General features: G+C 50.3%; 1 long non-coding RNA gene across 1 annotated transcript; it reads left to right on the top strand.

Moving 5' to 3' along the window:
- Positions 1-13,308: 13,308 nt before the first annotated feature.
- Positions 13,309-14,761, top strand: LOC143973806 (uncharacterized). The gene is made up of 2 exons (XR_013272116.1): positions 13,309-13,390; positions 13,437-14,761. It is a non-coding gene; the product is annotated as an uncharacterized LOC143973806 (long non-coding RNA).
- Positions 14,762-22,635: the final 7,874 nt, after the last annotated feature.

Raw genomic sequence — 22,635 nt, 5'->3', positions numbered from 1 at the left:
TTCCCAGGCTAATTAGGATCAAAGCTCACCTGATCCCAAACCCAGAACTGGATCGGGGGATGTGGAATGACAGGTCCCTCTACCAAACCTACCTGCCATTCCATATAAACCCAGGCCCGGCAAAATTTAAATAACAACTCAGCAGCATATCGCTGCTGAGAAACTGATCCATCCTGGATTTACCATCTCACACTGTGTAGCAACCTAGGTGAGATGTACACCCCCTCAACCACTTCTCCAGTGACATGTCTACATATCCCCCCCCTCTTTTTCAGACCGGAGGGCTGAGCCTTTTGTCCCCACAGACAACTTACCCTTGACAATGCGTCAGCATTTGCCTGTAATTTCCCTGGCCTGTATTCCACAGTGAAATTAAAGTTTTGTAGGGAGAGAAACCATCTAGTCACTCTTGCATTTCTCTCCTTGTTTAACTTCATCCATGTTAGGGGGGCATGGTCTGTCACCAACTTGAATTTCCTGCCTAGCAAGTAATACTTTAACGATTCTAGGGCCCACTTTACTGCCAAACATTCTCGCTCCACAATGGCATAATTTTTCTCGGCCGGGGTTAGTTTTCTACTCAAGTACGTCACTGGATGCTCCTCACCATTCACTATTTGTGAGAGTACTGCACCTAAGCCTGTGTTAGAGGCATCTGTCTGGACCAGAAATTCTCGCCTGAAATCGGGGGTAACTAAGACAGGTGGTTGGCACAAGGCAGACTTAAGGCTTTGGAAAGCCTTCTCGGCCTCTGGGGTCCACGTGACCATTGCTGTCTTTCCGCCCTTTGTCAAGTCAGTTAGTGGAGCAGCAACTGAGGCAAAGTTCGGCACAAATCTACGGTAATACCCCGTAATACCCAGGAAAGCTCTAACCTGTTTCCTTGTCAGGGGTCTAGGCCAATTCTGTATTGCCTCAATTTTATTTAGCTGTGGCTTAATCAACCCTCTCCCAATAATGTAGCCTAGATATTTGGCCTCTTCTAGGGCTAGAGCACACTTCTCGGCATTTATGGTCAACCCCGCATCACTTATGGCATCCAACACGGCCTGTACCTTACAGAGGTGACTTTCCCAATCAGGGCTAAAAATGACCACATCATCGAGGTAGGCAGCTGAGTAATCACGATGTGGTCGCAGAATCAAGTCCATCAACCTCTGGAAAGTTGCAGGCGCTCCATGTAACCCGAATGGCATCACTACATACTGGAATAGCCCATCAGGGGTGGAGAATGCAGTTTTCTCTTTAGCCTCACCAGAAAGTGGAATCTGCCAGTAGCCCTTTGTGAGATCGAGGGTGGTTATGTACCTGGCGTTACCCAACTTCTCAATCAACTCATCTACCCTGGGCATAGGATACGCATCGAACTTGGAGATCTCATTCAACTTTCTGAAATCGTTACAGAACCTCCAAGTTCCATTGGGCTTTGGGATTAGCACAATTGGGCTGGACCATTCACTCTGGGACACCTCAATTACCCCCAGATCAAGCATACGTTTTACCTCGGCAGATACGGCTTCCCTACGTGCCTCGGGTATCCTATAGGGCTTAAGGTTTACTCTGCTTCTAGGCTCAGTTTCAATGTGATGATGGATGAGGTGGGTACGCCCTGGGAGGTCAGAGAACTTGTTTTTGTTTTTCTGTAAAAATTCCTGAACCTCCTGTTTCTGTGACACTGATAGAGTATCACCTAGCTTGACTGGAGGGATTGGTGGTGACAAATTATTAACAGTATTTGTCGCCACCAAGGATTCCCTGTCTTTCCAGGGCTTGATCAAGTTTATGTGATAAACTTGGAAAGGCTTCCTTCTACCTGGTTGGTGCACCTTGTAGTTCACCTCACTGACCTTTTCAACAATTTCATAGGGACCTTGCCACTTCGCCAAGAATTTACTCTCAACAGTGGGGACTAGTATAAGGACCCTATCGCCTGGGTTGAATGTCCTGATTCTTGCGGACCGGTTGTAAATTCTACTTTGGGCCTCTTGAGCCCTCTGGAGGTGTTCCCTTACCAGGGGCATTACAGTGGCTATACGGTCCTGCATTTGTGCTACATGCTCAATAACACTCTTGTATGGGGTGGACTCATTCTCCCATGTCTCTTTTGCAATGTCTAGTAGACCCCTAGGGTGATGACCATAGACCAACTCGAATGGTGAGAACCCTGTGGACGCTTGGGGCACCTCCCTAATAGCAAACATGAGGTAGGGTAATAAATGATCCCAGTCACGCCCATCTTTTGCCACCACTTTCTTCAACATATGTTTCAAAGTTTTATTAAATCTCTCCACCAATCCGTCCGTCTGGGGGTGGTACACAGAGGTACGGATGTGTGAGATTTTAAATAGTCTGCATAATTCCTTCATTACTTTCGACATAAATGGCGTACCTTGGTCAGTTAGGATTTCTTTGGGGATCCCAGTCCTAGAGAACATATAAAACAACTCACGTGCAATTGTTTTAGATGCAGTGTTTCTTAAGGGTACAGCCTCAGGATAGCGGGTCGCATAATCCAGGACTACCAAAATATACTGGTGTCCTCTAGCTGACTTTACAATGGGACCCACTAAATCCATGGCAATACGCTCAAAAGGCACCTCTATAATAGGGAGCGAAACCAAAGGACTGCGAAAATGTGACACTGGGGCACTAACCTGACATGTGGGGCACGACTCACAGTATTTTTTAATGTCATCATATATGGCCGGCCAAAAAAACCTCTGGAGAACCCTCTCTCGCGTTTTGTCAGTCCCCAAGTGTCCCCCAAGAACATGGTTATGTGCCATGTCAAGCACCTGACGCCGGTACGGCTTAGGTACCAGAAGCTGTTCCACAATCTCATCCTTAACCTTATTGACTCTATAGAAAAGATCATTAGTCACCGAAAAATGTGGAAATCTTTTTTCAGCATCTGGTTCCTGAGGTACCCCGTTCATAACAGCAACCTGCTCTCTCGCATTTTTGAGAGTGGGGTCCTGTAATTGTGCAGCCCCAAAATTATCGCTAGACACCTCTAAGTCTAGTATATTTTGCTCAGTGGGAGGAGCCTCCTCCTCCCCAGCCAGGACCTGCAAAGGAAAACAATCATTTTCATCCTGCACACTTTTATCATTCACAGTGGACAAGGCAACCACCTTAGAGGTATCCTCACTCCTTTTGGGGATTTTTCTTTTTTCCCAGAGAGCCCAGAATAAAGGAAAATCGCGCCCCAATATTACATTATGCATGAGGTCTTTAACCACACCCACTTCATATTGTACTGTGCCTTGTTCAGTCCCGACTTTAGCCAGCACTATAGGGTACACTTTTGTATCACCATGTATACACACAACGCTCATATGCTTTTTAGACTCTAAGTCCCCAGTCACCAGGCTAGCATGCACCAAGGTTACAAGGCTTCCTGAGTCCATTAACGCTTTAACAGGAAAGTCATTGATTGTAATATCGCAGATTTGCGGTTCAGTCTCTAGTCCAGGAACTGCAGCACAAGATGGTTCCGCAAATAGCGACTGACGCCGGCTAGCGTCACATTCCATGGGTTCAGAGGTAAGAGGGCAATGGGCCGACACGTGTCCCGCCTCATGGCATCTCCAACACTGGATAGGGCCTGGTCTCTTTGGCAAGGAGTCTTTTCGAGAGCCCCTTAGCCACCCGGGACCATCACCAGTCTTTTGTCCCTGAGACACCACTTGAGTCCTTTTCCCCCCATCAGCACCCCTCCACACTCCCCCAATAGATGGAAGTCTCTTACCAGCCGACGGCACAGATCTGGCGCTCCGGGGAGGTGAAGATGCTGCAGGAACATCACGGAGGTAGTCCTCAGTCGCCTGGAACCTCTCCACAAGGTTGACAAGTTCGTTTGCATTCTTAGGATCACCTTGTCCCACCCAGCGTTGCAAGTCAGTAGGAAGGGCTCGGAGGTAGCGATCCATCACGACCTTCTCTAGGATTTGTGCAGGAGTAGAAGTGTCTGGCTCCAACCACTTTCTTGCCAAATGGATTAGGTCATACATCTGGGACCTCGCTGATTTGTCCAGACTGTAGCTCCAGTTGCGTACCCTCCGGGCACGGACTGCAGTAGTAACTCCTAGTCGGGCAAGTATCTCCTCTTTTAGCCGAGTATAGTCCTTAACCTCTTGCTCACTGAGGTCATAGTAGGCCTTTTGGGGTTCACCTGTTAAATAGGGCGCAATTACCTCTGCCCACTCAGCGGCTGGTAACTTCTCTCGCTCAGCCACGCGCTCAAATACTGTTAGATAGGCCTCAACATCGTCCTCAGCAGTCATCTTTTGCAGCGCTTTCTGCACAGTCCTTCTCCCAGAAAAAATCTCTGGAGCGGCTCCCATCACCACAGGTGCCTCTCGATTTGCTATCAGGTGCTCGATAAGTTGTTGTTGTGCAGCCATGGACTGTTCATGTCGTCTATTGGCCTCTATCTGAGCCTGCTGTTGTGCAGCCATGGACTGTTCATGTCGTTGCTGTTGTTGCAAACTCACTTGCATAAACTGCTTCAGCATCTCCTCCATGTTGCTGGACTGTTCCTGGAGTGTCATTGCAGCTTTCACCCAAGACATAAGCAGCTGTAGCCAAGTCTGTCCACACCGTTGCCCCTAGCAACCGACTTTGCCCGCTACCTCCACCAATTGTAAGGGATCTTCCCGGGGTAGGGTGTGTTTGGAGACAGTTCACAGCAGACTTGGAATTTATAAAGCAGATCTTGGCGTTTATTCGTGGTACAAACAGTCCAGCAAACAAAATATACAGCAACACCGTGCTTTCTAAGTACAACAAAAATAAAAGTCCTAGCCCGGCTGGGCGCTTACTAACAGGTTCTGCTCACCTATCTGACACTTACAAACACAGCGTCTTTCACCTGGATATCGCAGGGTGAGTTTTAGCTCCAGCAGTGGCAGTGCTTGCAGCTTCCTTCAACACACAGATTGTTCATTCCCTGGCTGAGAGCGATCACCTGCAGACTCTGCAGAGCCTTTAGCTTCCCAGGCTAATTAGGATCAAAGCTCACCTGATCCCAAACCCAGAACTGGATCGGGGGATGTGGAATGACAGGTCCCTCTACCAAACCTACCTGCCATTCCATATAAACCCAGGCCCGGCAAAATTTAAATAACAACTCAGCAGCATATCGCTGCTGAGAAACTGATCCATCCTGGATTTACCATCTCACACTGTGTAGCAACCTAGGTGAGATGTACACCCCCTCAACCACTTCTCCAGTGACATGTCTACACATGGTAAAACCAATGAGTAGGTAAGGGGTCCTTGCTTCCACACATAACAAGTAGGGAAGAGGGGAAAGAAAAAAAAAAACACAATGTGAATGAGAGCTCATTGAAAGGGTATAGAAGTGGAGTACAATGTCTGTGCCTCCTCCTTCAAAACGAGGGGAGGAAGCCCAGAGTTATCGGAGGGGTATAAGGGGAAGAAATCAGGGAAGAACGGGGCCAGAGAAATAGAGATAAAAAAGAAGGGGGAAAAAGAGAAGGGGAAGGGAGGGGGGAAGAGGTCAGGGATAGACAGAGCAGGGACGGTCAAGAGACAGGGAAGCAGACATGGCGGTGGTTCAGGTCGACAGTTCCATAGGGGGGGAGCCGGGGGGGAGTCAGGGCTTCAGCAGCGTTTGGCCTTCAGTGGAGAATATGAACAAACACCATATGTCCCAGGTTTTTTTATATATTTCTTGTTTGTGTTGTGCAGTAAAAATTATGTCTTCCATTTTCCGTACGTCCTCTATTTTCCGCAGCCATTGAGCCACAGTCGGGGGGGAGCTTCGCTTCCAGTGAAGGGGAATGCACGCCTTAGCGGCATTGAGGAGGTGACATATAAGTGATTTCCTATACGTTTTAAGGGGTGCCTCTGAGAGGTGAAGTAAAAAGAAAGCGGCATCATCCGGGATGGGGTAGGCCGCAAACTTCTGAGAGATGCGACGGACCTCTTCCCAGAACGGCCGCAACTTGGAGCAGGACCAGAACACATGTAGGAGTGTGCCTCTTTCCTCCTCACAGCGCCAGCACCGATCTGAGGACAAGGGGTAGCATTTGCTTAATTTGGACGGTGTCAGGTACCAACGAGTTAAAATCTTAAAGTTGGTCTCCTGAATTTTGGTACAAAGAGAGGATTTAAGGGCTAGAGCAACAATGCGTTTCGTTTGTAGGGGTGAGAATGTATGGTCGAGGTCCCGCTCCCACTTCGCTAAACAGGGTAGGTTAGGCCGATCTGCAGGTGAGGACAACAGGGCATAAGTCTGGGAAAGTACGTGAGCCAACGGGTCGGTCGTGGAGCACAAGCTCTCAAATGGTGTCAGGCAAGACGCGAAGTCCTGGGGGCGTGGTAGTGAGTGCAGGAAATGGTGCAATTGTAAGGCTGTCCAGAACGGAAGGCGGTAGGTTCCCGATGACACAGTGAATTCTGTCAAAGAGGGCCATCTCCCCTCCACTAGAAACTTGGCGGCGTGGTCCAGGCCAGAGTTGAGTAGAGGTGCATATGCCGTATGGTGTAGACCCGGCTCAAAGCTCGGGTGACCCAAGATGGGAAGTAGGGGAGAGACTGTGGAGATGAGAGAGGTTCTGGAGGCTGCGCCATAACTCTGCTTCAGTGTGGTACCAATAAGGGGGTGCAGCTTCAAAGGCGATGGGAGCTCTTTATAACACCACAGTGCCCCCTTCAAGGGTATATTAGTTTGTGCCTGCTCAATCTGCACCCAGAGTTTAGAGGTCGCATTACGCCTCCAATCAATAATCCTACCCAAATGAGAGGCCAGAAAGTAATTACGTATGTCGGGAAGTGCTATGCCCCCACAATTTTTGGGGAGGGTTAGCTGTGAGTAGCGCAGTCTAGGCTTCTTATGCGCCCAGACAAATTTGGTGAAAAGGGATTGTACCCGTCGAAAGAAAAGAGGCGGTATATGAATAGGTAGGGCCTGAATGAGGTAGATGAATTTGGGGAGGATAGTCATTTTCAGGAGATTACTTCTCCCGAACCACGAGTGAAGCCCTCCCTGCCATTGTTCTAGAAGCAATCGAGATCTAGTCAGTAAGGGCGGAAAGTTAAGGTCAAATGTCTGTGCAAGAGAAGCCGGGATTTTCGTGCCCAAATACGTCAAAGCCTTGTCGGTCCATTTAAAACTAAAATTGGCCTGCAGGTCAGAGAGGGTTCGGGGCGGGACTGCTATGCCCATAGCTTCGGACTTCGTAAAGTTTATTTTCAGGTGGGAGATCGCACCATAGTGCTGAAACTCCCTGAGGAGGTTCGGAAGGGAAATTCTGGGGTTAGTCAGCGAGAATAAAAGATCATCTGCATAAGCTGAGATTTTGTAATGAGCGGCACCAGCACGGATTCCTGAGATATCAGGGTTACGCCGAATAGTACAAAGAAACGGTTCCAGGGATAGGGCAAAGAGCAAAGGCGACAGAGGGCAGCCCTGTCTCGTCCCGTTCCCGATGGGAAAGGGACTCGAGAGGACTCCATTCGCCTTGACTTGTGCAGTGGGAATAGAGTAGATATTGGCGATCCACCGCAACATTTTGTCTCCCAGACCAATGTGGCGGAGGACAGAGAACATATAAGGCCAGTTAACCCTGTCGAATGCTTTTTCGGCATCTGTATTAACCAACACACAGGGGATTTTTTGTGTTTCTGCAATGTGGAGTAGGTTCAACACCTTGATGGTGTTGTCCCTCGCTTCTCTAGAGGGTATAAACCCCACCTGATCTAGGTGAACAAGGGACTGGATATGTCGTGCCAATCTGGTGGCTAGGATTTTGGAGAATAGTTTCAGATCTAGGTTTAAAAGGGATATTGGCCTGTAACTACCACATTGGCTAGGGTCTTTGCCTTCTTTAGGGATCAGGGAGATATGTGCCCTCAAAGTGTCCCTCTGGAAGGAGGTGTCTGCACTAAGCGCATTAAAAAGGGTCACCAAACGTGGGCCCAATATTGGAAAAAGGGCTTTATAGTACTGGGCTGTGAAGCCATCCGGTCCTGGCGCCTTGTCTGTCTTCAACGTGGCGACTGCCCCTTGCAGTTCCGCCAGGGTAATGGGCTCCTCTAGAAGAGCCCGTGTCTCCTGCGGAAGTGAGGGGAGTTGAGAGTTTGTAATGTACTCATCTATTTGGGCTTGGCTACGGGTAGAGCTGGGCAGGTTATATAGGTCCATATAGAAGTCCCTAAAGGTGTTGGAGATCTGCGCAGGAGTAGATACTCTCTGGCCTTGCGGGTTCACTACCTGTGGGATATATGAAGCCGATTTGATAGCTCTAACCGACTTGGCCAACGTCTTACCGCACTTGTCACCGCTTTCATAACATATACGTCTGGAAAATTGTACCGCCGCCTTTGCTCTATAGCGGAGAGTTTCGGTTATTTGTGCGCGGAGGGACAACGGTTCCGTCTCTAAGGGTTGCGTGGGAGCATGTTTGTGTTGTGTCTCTAGCGTCGTCAATTTGGTGAGCAATTGCGAGAGGTGCTCATTTCGTTTTCTTTTAAGGAGTGTCCCATGTTTAATGAGTATTCCCCGAATAACCGTTTTATGGGCTTCCCAAAGAATCCCAGGGTCGCAACCCTGAGTGTCATTCTCCCTGAAATACAGGTCAAGCTCATTAGTGACATCTGTAAGGATCTCGGGTATTTGCAAAAGGCTCTCATTGAGCCTCCAGAAACGAGATCTAGGGGAAGGGTGGTCACTGAGAGAGTAGGTCATATAGATGGGGGCATGGTCCGACCAAGTAATCTGTCCCAAGGAGGTAGAGGATACTAAATGTAGCTGATCGTGTGGAATCAAAAAAAAGTCTATTCTGGAGTAGCATTTGTGCGGGGCAGAGTAAAAAGTATAGTCTCTCTCAGTGGGGTGCTGTAGCCTCCAAATATCCCATAGGTGGGTGTCATGTAGGGTTTGGGTAAGTCGTTTCCGACAAGTGGGCGACATAGAAGAGTATCCTGATGACGTATCAGAGGGGGGAGATAAGGGGGCATTAAAGTCGCCGCCTAAAATCAATTGGCCCGATTTAACATCCATTAAACGTGTTAAAGTGTGTCTGATAAAACTGTCCTGATGAACATTAGGTGCATAAAGGGAGGCTAGCGTAAATTGCATATCCCCAATCAGGCCTTGCAGAAAGAGAAAGCGTCCCTCCGGATCCGCTGTAACCGCCTGGCATTGCCAAGGCAGCTTGCCAGAGATCAGGATGGACACCCCTCTGGATTTAGAGGAGAGGTTCGTGGAATGGTATACCCGAGGGAAGTGTCTATTCCGGAGAAGGGGAAGCTTATCGTCCCGAAAGTGGGTTTCCTGGATGAAGACAATGTCCGCATGAGCCTTCTTGAGGTCATGTAGCAACATCCGTCTCTTCTCCGGGGTATTCAGGCCCCTTGCATTCAGGGAAACAATCTTGACGGAATCCACCGCCATGTCCGAGAGAGGGAGGGGGTGGGGAGAGGGGGGGGAGAAAGGAAAAGAGGAGGTGTGGAAAGGGGTCAGGAGAAGATAGCAGAAAAAAGGGGCGGGAAGTGCAGGGGCGGACGGCCGGAGCCGCGAATCACCCCAGCACCCCGCTTGGGGGGGTGCGGTAACAAACTAAGTGGAAGACACAGTCTTCGTACGTGTGTAATCCCGGAGTGCGGGGTACACAGCGGCCTACGGGGGGTGAGGGTAGACAGAGGACCGGAGACGAGGTCCCGGCCTCCTCGTCCACCCCGGCAAAAAACAGTACAAATAACAGTATAAGTCGGTAACACAAAACATATGGCAATCTGTAACCCTGCGAATAACATATATGCAAGAGACGGACATCGGTGAACAAACAGCAATATGGCCCATGCGGGCGGAACCTGTAGCAGCATAGCGGTGTAGATAACCAAGGCGCTCCATCACCCACAACATCAAAAATAGCAGTAGCATCACCCAATCCAGGACAGTTCACGTCAACCCCCTTCCTCCCATCACCGTATCAACGGGTTCACAGGCAAGGAGTTCCAGGAGGTGCCATCGTAGGCTGCATATGAAGGTTGATATATACCTGGGTCATCTGCATCCACCTCCAGAAATCCCCCCCTCCAGCAGTGCATCCCGTCCGCCGAGCCTACAGGTAGAGCAGGGTAAGAACCCGCAGGTACGGGAACGAACAGCCGCCGGTGAACTTGTAACGGGTCCAGGGTCAACAATGGGGCCGGGGCCCCCCGTCATACACTTGCAGTACATCCTGTGAGGGGAGTGCAGAGCAGAAAAGAGCGTGGTCCCCAACAGTTCCTCTAGTGCCCCCCTTGCTCCCCCTCCACCGCCCTCCCAGGCATAACCCCCAGAAAGAGCACAAAGTACTTCAATGTCCGGGTAGAAGAGCAGCAAAGGGGATCAGCTCAGGGATGGGTAGAGAAGGTAGAAACTGCTTGGGGACACACGGCAGGAACCCCGGTCCCGGTTCCTCCACCACCCTCAGCTCTCCGAGCCCGACACCCCCCGCCGCGGTAATGGGAACACGTCCAGCAAACGACCGGTTCGCGTCGGGGGGCGAGAGCAGAATCAATGCGGCAAAGCCCAAATAGTCGTGGGTGGTGACAGACAGGCGGGCGGGCCGGAGCTGATGAGAAGGGTCGCCGGGATGAGGCACCAGGTCCGTGCAGTCAAAGGTAGTCCGCTGGTCTCTACAGGTGTCCTGGTCACGGAAGAGTCCTCCAGGGGGACGGCACAGAAGGGGACACGAAGCTCTCCCGCGGTGTCGAGGAGTCACGGAGGATGAGCGCCGTACAGAGCTGCCATAAGGGTCGGATCGGATACACCGACGGGATGTAAGAGGCGTTGGCGGCGGTCCTGTCCCAAAGATCCGTTCGATTAGAACGAAGGGGGTAAGTTGCACACCAGTGAGGACTCAGGAACACACGTTGAGGGGGACGGAGCATCACAGGACCGGGAGAGGGAAGGCAAGTAGAGCTGATGATGTCGCGGTAGGAGCGGGCGAGGGCATCCTACACCTCCCGGTCGCCATCCTGAGAGAGGGCACGGGGACGTCTACTCCCCCTCTGCACTCTCCTCGGTAACGGTGCAGAGGGCCCTGAGGTAGTCACCCGGCCCTGCGTACGGGGCAGGTAGTCCAGCCAGTTCGCGACCACTATGGGATCAGAGTCAAGGAAGGTAAACAGTCCTGGTAAGGCTTCCGGAGATCGCAGCAGGTATGAACGTTGATTCTTCAGAAATGTCACCGAGATGGGGAACCCCCATCGATAGGTAGCTCCACAGCGCCTGGCTAAGTCCAAGAGGGGTTTCAATAGGGCCCGCCGATACAGGGTCGGTCTGGAGACATCAGGCAAGATCTTAATGCGGGCCCCGTCGAAATCTATGTCGCCTGCCTCCCAGGCTCCCCGTGTGATGATCTCTTTGTGCGTATAATGGTGTAGGCGGCACAGTACGTCTCTGGGTCGGGCCGGATCCTGCGATTTAGGGCCCAAGGCCCTGTGGACCCTGTCCACCTCCACTCTGTCCGGCAGGCGGTCTCCCGCTATTTGCCGGAATATCGCCGTCACCGTGGCTAGGAGATCCCCCGGCCCAGTGGCCTCCGGAAGGCCGCGGAGCCTCACATTATTCCGGCGGCCGCGGTCCTCCATTTCTTCCATGCGTAATTGCATCTCCACCGCTGCGTGGAAATGGTCGTTTTGCTGTGATTCAAGGATCGCCACTCTGCGCTCCAGGGAAGACGCCGATTGCTCTCCCGTCGTAATGCGGGTGTCTAGACAGTGCACCTCCTGTCGGATGGCCGCGATCTCAGTCCTGTGCGCCGCCTCTACTCGCTCAATGATGGCCTCTATGTCCGCCTTGGTTGGAAGAGCTTGTAAAAGGGCCTTCAATTCCGGATCCGTCTGGTAAACCGGCAAGGTTCTGGGGTCAGGCAGACCTGTGGACGGTGCCGCCGGTGAGCTCGGATACAGCGTCGGGCTCTGCGAGCCGTCCGACACGGAAGGTTCCTCCGTAATCCCCGAGGCCTGAGAGACCAGGCCATGCGGGTCTGCCATCTTGGGTTCGGAGGGTCCCGCACTCGAGAGCTGAAACAGGCGGTGTAGCTCACCGGAGGCTCGCGGAGTGTTGGCTCGACTGAGCTGCTGTTTTGTGCGCTGGGTGGCCCGCTTCTTAGAGGACATTATACACGGTTCACTAGCGGTAAAAAGCCAGGGTGAGTACAAGGAGGCCGGGAGCTCAGTAGAAGCACGTCTTCACCCGGCCATGACCAGACCACGCCCTCCGCAAAAACTAAATTTACAATGCGTGTGACATTTGATCCCAAATGTCTTCTGCTACACGCACATGAACTTTAATGGCACCCCAGTCTTGGTCCATAGGTTTCAATAATGAGTTGGCTCACCCTTTGCAGCTATAACAGCTTCAATTCTTCTGGGAAGGCTGTCCACAAGATTTAGGAATGTGTCTATGGGAATGTTTGACCATTCTTCCAGAAGTGCATTTGTGAGGTCAGGCACTGATGTTGGATAAGAAGGCCTGGCTTGCAGTCTCTGCTCTAATTCATCCCAAAGGTGTTCTATCCGGTTGAGGTCAGGACTCTGTGCAGGCCAGTCAAGTTCCTCCACCCCAAACTCGCTCATCCATGTCTTTATGGACCTTGCTTTGTGCAGTGGTCCAAATCTTTTGGTGGAGGGGGGATTATGGTGTGGGGTTGACTTCCAGGGTTTGGGCTTGGCCCCTTAGTTCCAGTGAAGGGAACTCTTATGGCCTCAGTACGTAACATACTATGTACAAAATAACGTGACTAGATGACAGAGCATCTGTCTGTAGTTTCGTTTTCTATACATTGCTGAGAGACACAAAAGCTAGATAAGGACTGGTTACGCAAGAATATGGTCAGTTAGCAGATGCTGAAAGGGCAAAAATAACTGTCAGGAGATAACCTTTAACTTACATTTCAGGAAAGAGCTAATGTCATGAGTTAAATTGTTGATGTATGTGAAACTCACTGGGCAGGGCTTTGTAAATACCATATAAAAGAAGGTCCTCTTCCCATTAAACCCTGTAATCTTCACCACGTACAAATGGAGTGTATGTGTATTGATTAACCGCCGGCGTATGGGACCTCCATTAAGCCACTCCAGCCTAGGCTATCCAGGGGAATCTAGAAGACGAACACCTTACAGTTTTTGGTACCAGAAGTGGGGTGTGTTTGCACAGGTAAGTCATTTACACCTTTACCTCTTTTTATGGTAATTGGCGATTATGCTTGACCTGTCCAAACAACCATTATAAGAAATTTAATTGTATATATATATATATATATATATATATATATATATATATATATATAAACTGTGCCTTCGCAACAGACTAGGCTGGTCCCTTGGGGGGTGAAAAGGGTTCGCAGGTATTGAGGAGTCTGACTAGGTTGGTCCGACTATAAACTAAGAGAGGTATTGAGGAGTCTGACTAGGTTGGTCCGACTATAACCTAAGAGAGATATTTATGATTATATTCTAACACGGGAGGTATCATATACGCCCGTGACATAAGGATTGGCTAAATGGACGCCCACTTGAGAACTTTTAAAGTGCACTATAAATAATGAAATGCATCATGATGTGATTACTTGATAAATGTACATGTAAAGTTTTAAAGCTGAAATCTTAAACCATAAAAATATGTCTGTTTCTCTTTAGGTGCAAGCGTAAGTATATAGAGTATTAACATTGTATAAGATATAATTATATAGAGTGGATATCTGTTTGAATAAACCCAAATGTTGTTAAATGAATACAGAGTATTAAGAACCAGATTGTAGTGAGGTAGCACCCGCCTGTTCACACTGCACGCTAGGTTTACTTTTTCTTAGCATTGATGAAAGGTAGATTCTTTTGACCACTAGACCTACAGGCTTCTCTTGCAGACTTGGTGTAAGAGGGGTATATCCCGCCACCAGGAAAGGTACCCTTCATCGTATATTAAGGGTAAATCTTCACAGTTTTATTAGTCCATCTGACCTGGAAGATCAGGGAACTTACCCCCGCATTAGGGAGCAAATTATTGACCAAACAGGCTGTTATCACCTCTGCCCACATACCAGGCATACTTTACCCAAATTACTAGATGGGGAATTCTGCAGGCACCCAGCCCCAGAGTCCGGGAACTCCCACCCGGTATGAGTATGTTCAACATAACTTGCCGGGTCCCAAGGTGGAACCTTTCTGGGCACAAGTCCGGGAAAGGTGTCACCAATTGGGAATCCATGACCCTAATGGCCATGCAAACATATCCTGGTCCAGCTGTTGTTTATCCCCCGGACCAAGGTTGTTTCAATTGTGGACAGCAAGGACACTGGAAATCCCAGTGCCCTTATAGGACTGGACAGATTAGAGCAAGAGGCAGAGGCAGGGAATTTAACCCCCAGACCCGCCCACAGTATCCCCGTTATCCGCCATACCAGAACCCTCGTCAACCACTACCCCAATATCCTACACAGCCACAAATAATGCACCCTCAGGCCCCCAATAGACCACCACCCAGAATTCCTATGCAGTGGCCATCCAATCGGCAGCCACCACCCCAATAGGGATGCCTAGAGTATGTCCCTTCCCTCAGCCTAGTGTGTTACAATCCCTCATGGAGAAGTCTTCCTCAAGTTGTATTACATGTAGATGGACAACGTGTCTGCTTTTTGATAGACACTGGCGCCACCTCTAGTTCAGTGAACGATGAGATTTTTAACACACCACAATGCACCGAGGGAAACTCTATTGGTATTAATGGGACACCTGTCACCCATCCCATCACTCCACCACTGACTGTAGCCACTCCAGAAGGACAGAAATTATGTACCCAAACTTTTGCCGTCTTGTCCTCATGCCCTGTGCCCCTTATGGGACGGGACCTCTTGGCACAACTGTGTATTACCATTAAGTTTGACAAAGACGGCTCCCTCACTGCAAGTTCCCCTCTTTGTGACTTACACAGCCCAAAAAGACATGCACACAGGAGTTTCTTTCTAATGATACCTTCCTCCCTTGACCATCACACAATTTGGGCAGAAAACAAAGGTAGTGTGGGCTTTATTAATTGCACACCATATGCACCCCAAATGCGATCAGATGCGGGGATACAATATCAAAAACAGTATCCCCTACCCCCAGAGAAAGTCAAAGGCATCTCCCCTCAAATTAATGATTACATATCAAAAGGTATCCTGAAACCAATCATCAGTCCCTGGAACACGCCCATTTACCCCGTAAAAAAGGCCAGTGGGGAGTGGAGACTTGTACAAGACCTAAGGGCAGTTAACAAACAAGTGATTCCACTTCCACCCCTAGTCTCAGACATCACTTTTATCTTCTCATGTATACCGGCAGACTCTCTATGCTACACAGTAATTGATTTAGCGAATGCTTTCTTTAGCATTCCCATTGCAGAGGAAGCCCAACCTATGTTTGCTTTCTCCTGGGCCGGGGGCCAACTAACCTGGCAAGGGTATGTAGACAGTCCAGCCGCCTTCTCTATGGTACTCAACGAGACTGTCAAGTCTTGGACTTCTGAGCGTGGGTCGGTACTAATACAGTATGTGGACGACCTGCTCCTGTGCAGTCGAACTGCTGAAGATTGTGCGGTCGATTCAACATCACTGTTACAACACCTAGCTCACGCCGGGCATCTAGCATCAAGGAAGAAAATACAATGGTGCCAGCCACAGGTAGAATACCTAGGGTGCATTCCAAAGGAAGGGACAAGGCTAGTGTCCCCCAAACGTGCCGCAGCCCTTCGAGCTCTCAGTCCCCCAAAAGACAAAGCCGCCCTACTCTCGTTCTTGGGTGCAATGGTATATTGCCGCCAATGGATTCCTGACTGTTCTCATTATGATAGTATCCTAAGAGAGGCTACTGGCTCGACAGCCCCTAAATTAATAGATTGGACTGAAGACAGACTACAAGCTTTTCAAGCTCTATTAAACAGTCTGTCATGTGCACCCGCCCTGGGATTGGTAGACTATGGTAAAGCTTTTCAGCTGTACTGTGTAGTTTCAGGGAACTCTTTTGCCGCGGTTCTCACACAACAACATGGAACAGGCTACCGCCCTGTCTCCTACCTATCTAAAAAACTCCCCCTTCAGGTTCAAAGCATGCCATCATGCCTCCAGAATTTAGCAGCCTGTGCTATGGCAGTACAGGACGCTAACAAAATGGCCTTGGGCCACCCAATGACACTTTTCACCACCCATTCTGTCACCCACCTCATACAGAACATGAACACCCAACACATGACCTCACAAAGGCTCAGCGGTTATGAGATTACCCTTATGAACACTGACAATCTATCTCTTAAATATGTCCGCCTCCTGCACTCCATGCTGCGTCTACCACAAGACCCAGACCAGCTTCATGACTGTGTGGAAAAAGTGGAATCCATCACATCCCCTAGACCTGATCTCACGGATACACCTATTATAGATGCGGAAGATGTTTTCGTTGACGGTAGTTGCTCCCGCCCCTCTGATTCCACTTTCCTAACAGGTTACGCGATAGTCCAATTACCAGACAAGGTGCTAGAAGCCAAGCCACTACCTCCCTCTTCGGCCCAGTAGCAGAATTGGAAGCTCTCACTAGAGCCTGCATTCTATTCACTGATAAAAAGGTGAACATTTACACCGACAGTAGATATGCTTTCGGAGTGGTGCATGACTTTGGTGTGATATGGGCTAATAGAGGTTTCAAAACCGCAGACAATAGATTAATTGCCAATTCCACACATATTATGGCTCTTCTCCAGGCCATCCTCCTTCCAAAGGAAGTGGCTATTATCAAGGTAAAAGCCCATTCCTCGGACGACAGCAAAATATCCAAGGGTAATGCCCTAGCTGATAGAACTGCAAAGCAAGCTGCCGCCTCCTCCCCTAACCCCCCTGCCCCCACAACAGTTTTCTTTAAAGAACATTTCACTTCATCCAACTTCAAAACAATTGTAGCACAAATACAAACAATGGCCACAGACCAGGACGTTCATTTCTGGGTCGCTGCAGGATTGACCAAAGACCCCGAGGGTCTTTGGACAAAAGAGGGGAAGGTATTGGGAATACCTGAAGCAAGTTGCATTCTCATACTCTCATGGCCCAGGACACATAGGAGCTGCCCCTTTAACCAACCTGTATAACAAATCCTAACTTAACAAATCCTAACTCTGACATTAACATTTATTCCCAACAGGAAATGTACGTGAAAAATCTGGTAAGTATGCTCCACGAAATAAACGAACAAGTTTCTGTCACCTTTTCTCCTCTTTCCACAGAACCAACGCATCCCTTCATCCCTGGGGATAAAGTGCTGATCAAACAATTAGCACAAAGAAAGAGTATCGGACCGGCTTTCTCAGGACCATGGAAGGTGGAAAAGGTATCGAGAACGGCAGTACTGACGGATATGGGGAACACCTGGATCCATGCCAGTCGTCTTAAAAGGTGCCCGCAGCCCCCCTCGACTCCGGACCCTCCAACCGAGACGTCAACATCCAACCGCCTTGTCCCTATCTCATCAGCCCGGGAGGAAGACAGCTTGTTCGAAGAAAGTGCATCCTTACTCCCTCAAACCCAAGAACAGCTCCAACTTACCTTGGATCAGAAGTTGCGAGAAGCCCAAAAAGGGATAGAACAAATATCTCTGACAGACTCTGATCCCTTCCAAAAAGATAAAACGGAGCTGGACACCCCGACAGGAAACGACGAAGAAGGACAAGACCTTAGATAGCCGGACACAATGATTCCCCTGTCAATGTCCATGAAGGCCTTGTGCCTCTTATCTCGTACAGCTTTAATTGTGTTCTTACCCACCTGGTTGATATCTAACTGTATCTATCACCCTGAAGATTTGGGACCCATACAGGGTATTTGTGGGACCCCCGATATCCCACAACCAAATAATACACATGTTAGACATAAAAGGAGCAAGGCCCCAAAAACCTTTTCCGCTAAAATGTTGTTATTGCAATTTAAGTTAGAAGGCTGGCTGTAGGCCAGCCTGTATTTGTGGGAGGAGTCGGAGACTATATAACCCTCCTCCTCTGTCAGGGCCAGGGTTGGGGTTTCTAGGTGGAGGCAGCTCATGGGGGAAGGGTTGTCCATCCATCACCCACCACTCACTTCTCTATAATCATGCTGGTGGAGAGGGGGTGCGTTCCCCTGTCCTGTTCCAGTGTGGGGAGAGGGGGGGTGAGCGGCGTTCGGCCGCCCCAGCTCCTCTCTCTCCCCACATGGTTGCTCTGTCCACCCGCAGTTTCTTCCAGCATGGGGAGGGGAGGGGGGATCGGTCGCCCCAGCTCCTCTCTCTCCCCACGGTTGCCATGTCCAGCCGCCTGTTTCTTCCAGTGTGGGGAGAGGGGGGGAGTGTGATCGGTCGGCCGGGCTCCTCTCTCTCCCCACGGTTGCCATGTCCAGCCGCTTGTTCTTCCAGTGTGGGGAGAGGGGGAGGTGATCGACGATCGGCCGCCCCAGCTCCTCTCTCCCCACATGTTTGCTCCGTCCACCCGCCCGCCGGTTCCTCCAGTGTGGGGAGAGGGGGGGCGATCGGCCGCCCCCGCTCCTCTCTCCCCACATGTTCGCTCCGTCCACCCGCCCGCCGTTTCTTCCAGTGTGGGGAGGGGGGGGGTGATCGGTCGCCCCAGCTCCTCTCTCTCCCCACGTGTGTGGTGCTCCGTCCGCCTGAAGGTTCGGGGGGCTCCACGTGGCGGCCGTCGGCCGCTTCTCCCTGGGGGGAGGGTGTGATCAGCGGGGCTGCTGGGAGCCCGCCTGGTGATCGGCCGCCCGCTGGCTTCTCTCTCCCTTTGCTTGCATGGCGGGGGGGAGAGGCTCCACTCCCCGTGCATGTCCGTCGCCAGAGCTGCCGAGAACCCGCCTGGGGATCGGTCAGCTGCTGGATCCTCTCTCTCCTTGCTCATGGGGGGGGGAGGGTGGTATCGGCTGGCTGCCTAAGTGAGCGGTGGGTCCTAGTGCTTGCAAGGGGGGTGGGCTGTCACCCACCTGTTGCTCCTTTCCTCCCCACAGCGCAGACTGGCATCTCTGCTGCAGTGATGGAGGATCTCAGTCCACCCAGGTTGCTGCTTTACTTGGTGGTTTCTTTGGTCGGTGTTATATTGGGGTCAGCCCGGGTGTCAGTGGTAGCTTCCATCAGCAAATTTTCTGTCATAGCATTCTGTTATAGTGTTTTGCCAGCCTTTTCTGTTATAGCGTTTTTTCCAGCGGTTTCTGTCAGCGTTCTGCCAGCGTTTTCTGTCATATCGTTCTGCCAGCGTTTTCTGTCATAGCGTTCTGCCAGCGTTTTCTGTCATAGCGTTCTGCCAGCGTTTTCTGTCATAGCGTTCTGCCAGCGTTTTCTGTCATAGCGTTCTGCCAGCGTTTTCTGTCATAGCGTTCTGCCAGCGTTTTCTGTCATAGCGTTCTGCCAGCGTTTTCTGTCATAGCGTTCTGCCAGCGTTGCTGTCATAGCGTTCTGCCAGCATTTTCTGTCATAGCGTTCTGCCAGCGTTTTCTGTCATAGCGTTCTGCCAGCGTTGCTGTCATAGCGTTCTGCCAGCGTTGCTGTCATAGCGTTCTGCCAGCGTTTTCTGTCATAGCGTTCTGCCAGCGTTTCTGTCATATCGTTCTGCCAGCGTTTCTGTCATAGCGTTCTGCCAGCGTTTCTGTCATAGCGTTCTGCCAGCGTTTCTGTCATAGCGTTCTGCCAGCGTTTTCTGTCAGTGTTCTGCCAGCGTTCTGTCACAGCGTTCTGCCAGCGTTTTTCTGTCACAGCGTTCTGCCAGCGTTTTTCTGTCACAGCGTTCTGCCAGCGTTTTTCTGTCACAGCGTTCTGCCAGCGTTTTTCTGTCACAGCGTTCTGCCAGCGTTTTTCTGCCTGCGATTTTCTGTCACAGCGTTCTGCCTGCGATTTTCTGTCACAGCGTTCTGCTTGCGATTTTCTGTCACAGCGTTCTGCTTGCGATTTTCTGTCACAGCGTTCTGCCTGCGATTTTCTGTCACAGCGTTCTGCTTGCGATTTTCTGTCACAGCGTTCTGCCCAGCATTTTCTGTCACAGCGTTCTGCCCAGCATTTTCTGTCACAGCGTTCTGCCCAGCATTTTCTGTCACAGCGTTCTGCCCAGCATTTTCTGTCACAGCGTTCTGCCCAGCATTTTCTGTCACAGCGTTCTGCCCAGCATTTTCTGTCACAGCGTTCTGCCCAGCATTTTCTGTCACAGCGTTCTGCCCAGCATTTTCTGTCACAGCGTTCTGCCCAGCATTTTCTGTCACAGCGTTCGGCCCAGCATTTTCTGTCATAACGTTCGGCCCAGCATTCCTGTCATAGCGTTCTATCTAGCTTTCCTGTCATAGCGTTCTGTCCAGCATTTCTGTCACAGCGTTCTGTCCAGGTTTCGGTCATAGCATTCAGTCCAGTTTTTTGTCACAGCATTCTGTTCAGCATTTTCTGTCATAGCGTTCGGCCCAGCATTTCTGTCATAGCGTTCCGTCTAGCTTTCCTGTCATAGCGTTCTGTCCAGCAGTTCTGTCACAGCGTTCTGTCCAGGTTTCGGTCATAGCATTCAGTCCAGTTTTTTGTCACATATTCTGTTCAGCATTTTCTGTCATAGCGTTCGGCCCAGCATTTCTGTCATAAGCGTTCCATCTAGCTTTCCTGTCACAGCGTTCTGTCCAGGTTTCGGTCAGCATTCAGTCCAGTTTTCTGTCACAGCGTTCTGTTCAGCATTTTCTGTCATAGCGTTCTGCCCAGCATTTCTGTCACAGTGTTCGGTCCAGCATTTCTGTCACAGCGTTCGGTCCAGCATTTCTGTCACAGCGTTCGGCCCAGCATTTCTGTCACAGCGTTCGGCCCAGCATTTCTGTCACAGCGTTCGGCCCAGCATTTCTGTCACAGCGTTCGGCCCAGCATTTCTGTCACAGCGTTCGGCCCAGCATTTCTGTCACAGCGTTCGGCCCAGCATTTCTGTCATAGCATTCGATCTAGCTTTCCTGTCATAGCGTTCTGTCCAGGTTTTGGTTATAGCATTAGTCCAGTTTTCTGTCACAGCGTTCTGTTCAGCATTTTCTGTCATTACGTTCGGCTCAGCATTTTCTGTCTTTACGTTCGGCCCAGCATTTTCTGTCTTTACGTTCGGCCCAGCATTTTCTGTCATACGTTCGGCCCAGCATTTTCTGTCATACGTTCGGCCCAGCATTTTCTGTCATACGTTCGGCCCAGCATTTTCTGTCATAATGTTCGGCCCAGCAATTCTGTCATAGCGATTGGTCCAGCATTCTCGGTCATAGCATTCTTTCTAGCTTTCCTGTCATAGCGTTCTGTCCAGGTTCGGTCACAGCATTTAGTCCAGTATTTCCATCATAGCGTTCGATCCAGTATTTCCGTCATAGCGTTCGGTCCAGTATTTCCGTCATAGCGCTCTGTCCAGCATGGCGGTCATAGTGGTTTGCCCCTGGGTTCCTGTCATATCATTCTGCCCGGCATGTCTGTCATAGCGTTCCGCCTCAGGTTATCTGTCAGTGTTCTGCCCCTGGAGTTCTGTCATAGCGTCCTGCCAGCATGTCTGTCATAGCGTTCTGCCCCGGGATTTCAGTCATCGTTCTACCTAGGTTAACTTTTAGCATTTCTGTCATGGCATTGTCGTGACATTTTTCTGTCAGTATTTCTGTCATAGTGTTTCTGTTCAGTGGTTCTGTCATGGTGTTTCAACCTCTGTGTTTGGCTTCAGAGTTCGCAGAAGGGCGTTCACTTATGACATATTCTGGTTAGGTTTGTCTGAATTCATTGTCATGTCTTATCGTTTCTGTGTTCATGTTTGTACCGGGGTCAGTTAGCTAGGGCTCGCACATCGGGATCTGTCACGTCTACAGATCCATACGGGCTGAGGTTTCGTTATTAATGATTGTTGACCACAATCTTCTCGCCTGTATACCATACGTCATACGATGCATGTTCATTCACCACACCTGTACGTCTACCCACCACGGTCTGTGGGTACTCTAGGCCTGAGTTTCTGTTAATTACCTGTCTCTGCGCTGCAGGTTACTCGGGTTAACTCACTATTTCTCAACTCACACACGGGGGGGGTTCATCATTAGGTTCATTCATGCGCTGTGGTCTTGACTTTTCTGCCATGTTCTCATTCTTAGGTAGGCAGAGGGGCGTTGTCGTTGTTCTCATGTCTGGTTGTCTGTCTTTCCTTCTAGTTGCGTTTTCAGGTTGGGCCGTCTTGGCATCCATACCAATATCAACCATGCCTGCACTCACGTACAGATGTCTTTTCGCCACTGGGCGCACCCTCAGGTTGGAAGCAGACAACAATTTTCTTTAGTGGACATCCTGTTGCATAGAGGCCCTGGTTACCGCCCTGGGATTCATACTCTCAGGGTGTGTCCAAGCCACGGTCCTTAGGTGGTAGGTTGGGCGACGTCGTCACCATTCTGGATTCCACTCTCAGCTCCGATCTCTTGTCTAGGAGGTTGCCTGGAGTACTGCTCAGGGACGTCGGTCCAGTCATCTTTGCTCCTCCCCGGTTTGTTCCAGGTGGGGAGGGGGGTGCTTTAGTCACTTTGGGCATGGCTGGTTCATGCTATGGGACTTATTCCCCTGGGTTGGAGTCTGTTTCTCCTTCCTCGGTTCAGGATTCGG

This window comes from Lithobates pipiens, unplaced genomic scaffold, assembly GCF_037356315.1.
Source record: "Lithobates pipiens isolate NorthernLeopardFrog02 unplaced genomic scaffold, aLitPip1_a1.2 Scaffold_119, whole genome shotgun sequence".
NCBI classification, from domain to species: domain Eukaryota; kingdom Metazoa; phylum Chordata; class Amphibia; order Anura; family Ranidae; genus Lithobates; species Lithobates pipiens.
Note: the sequence above shows the minus strand (reverse complement) of the source record. Positions and strands in the feature narration are given on the sequence as shown.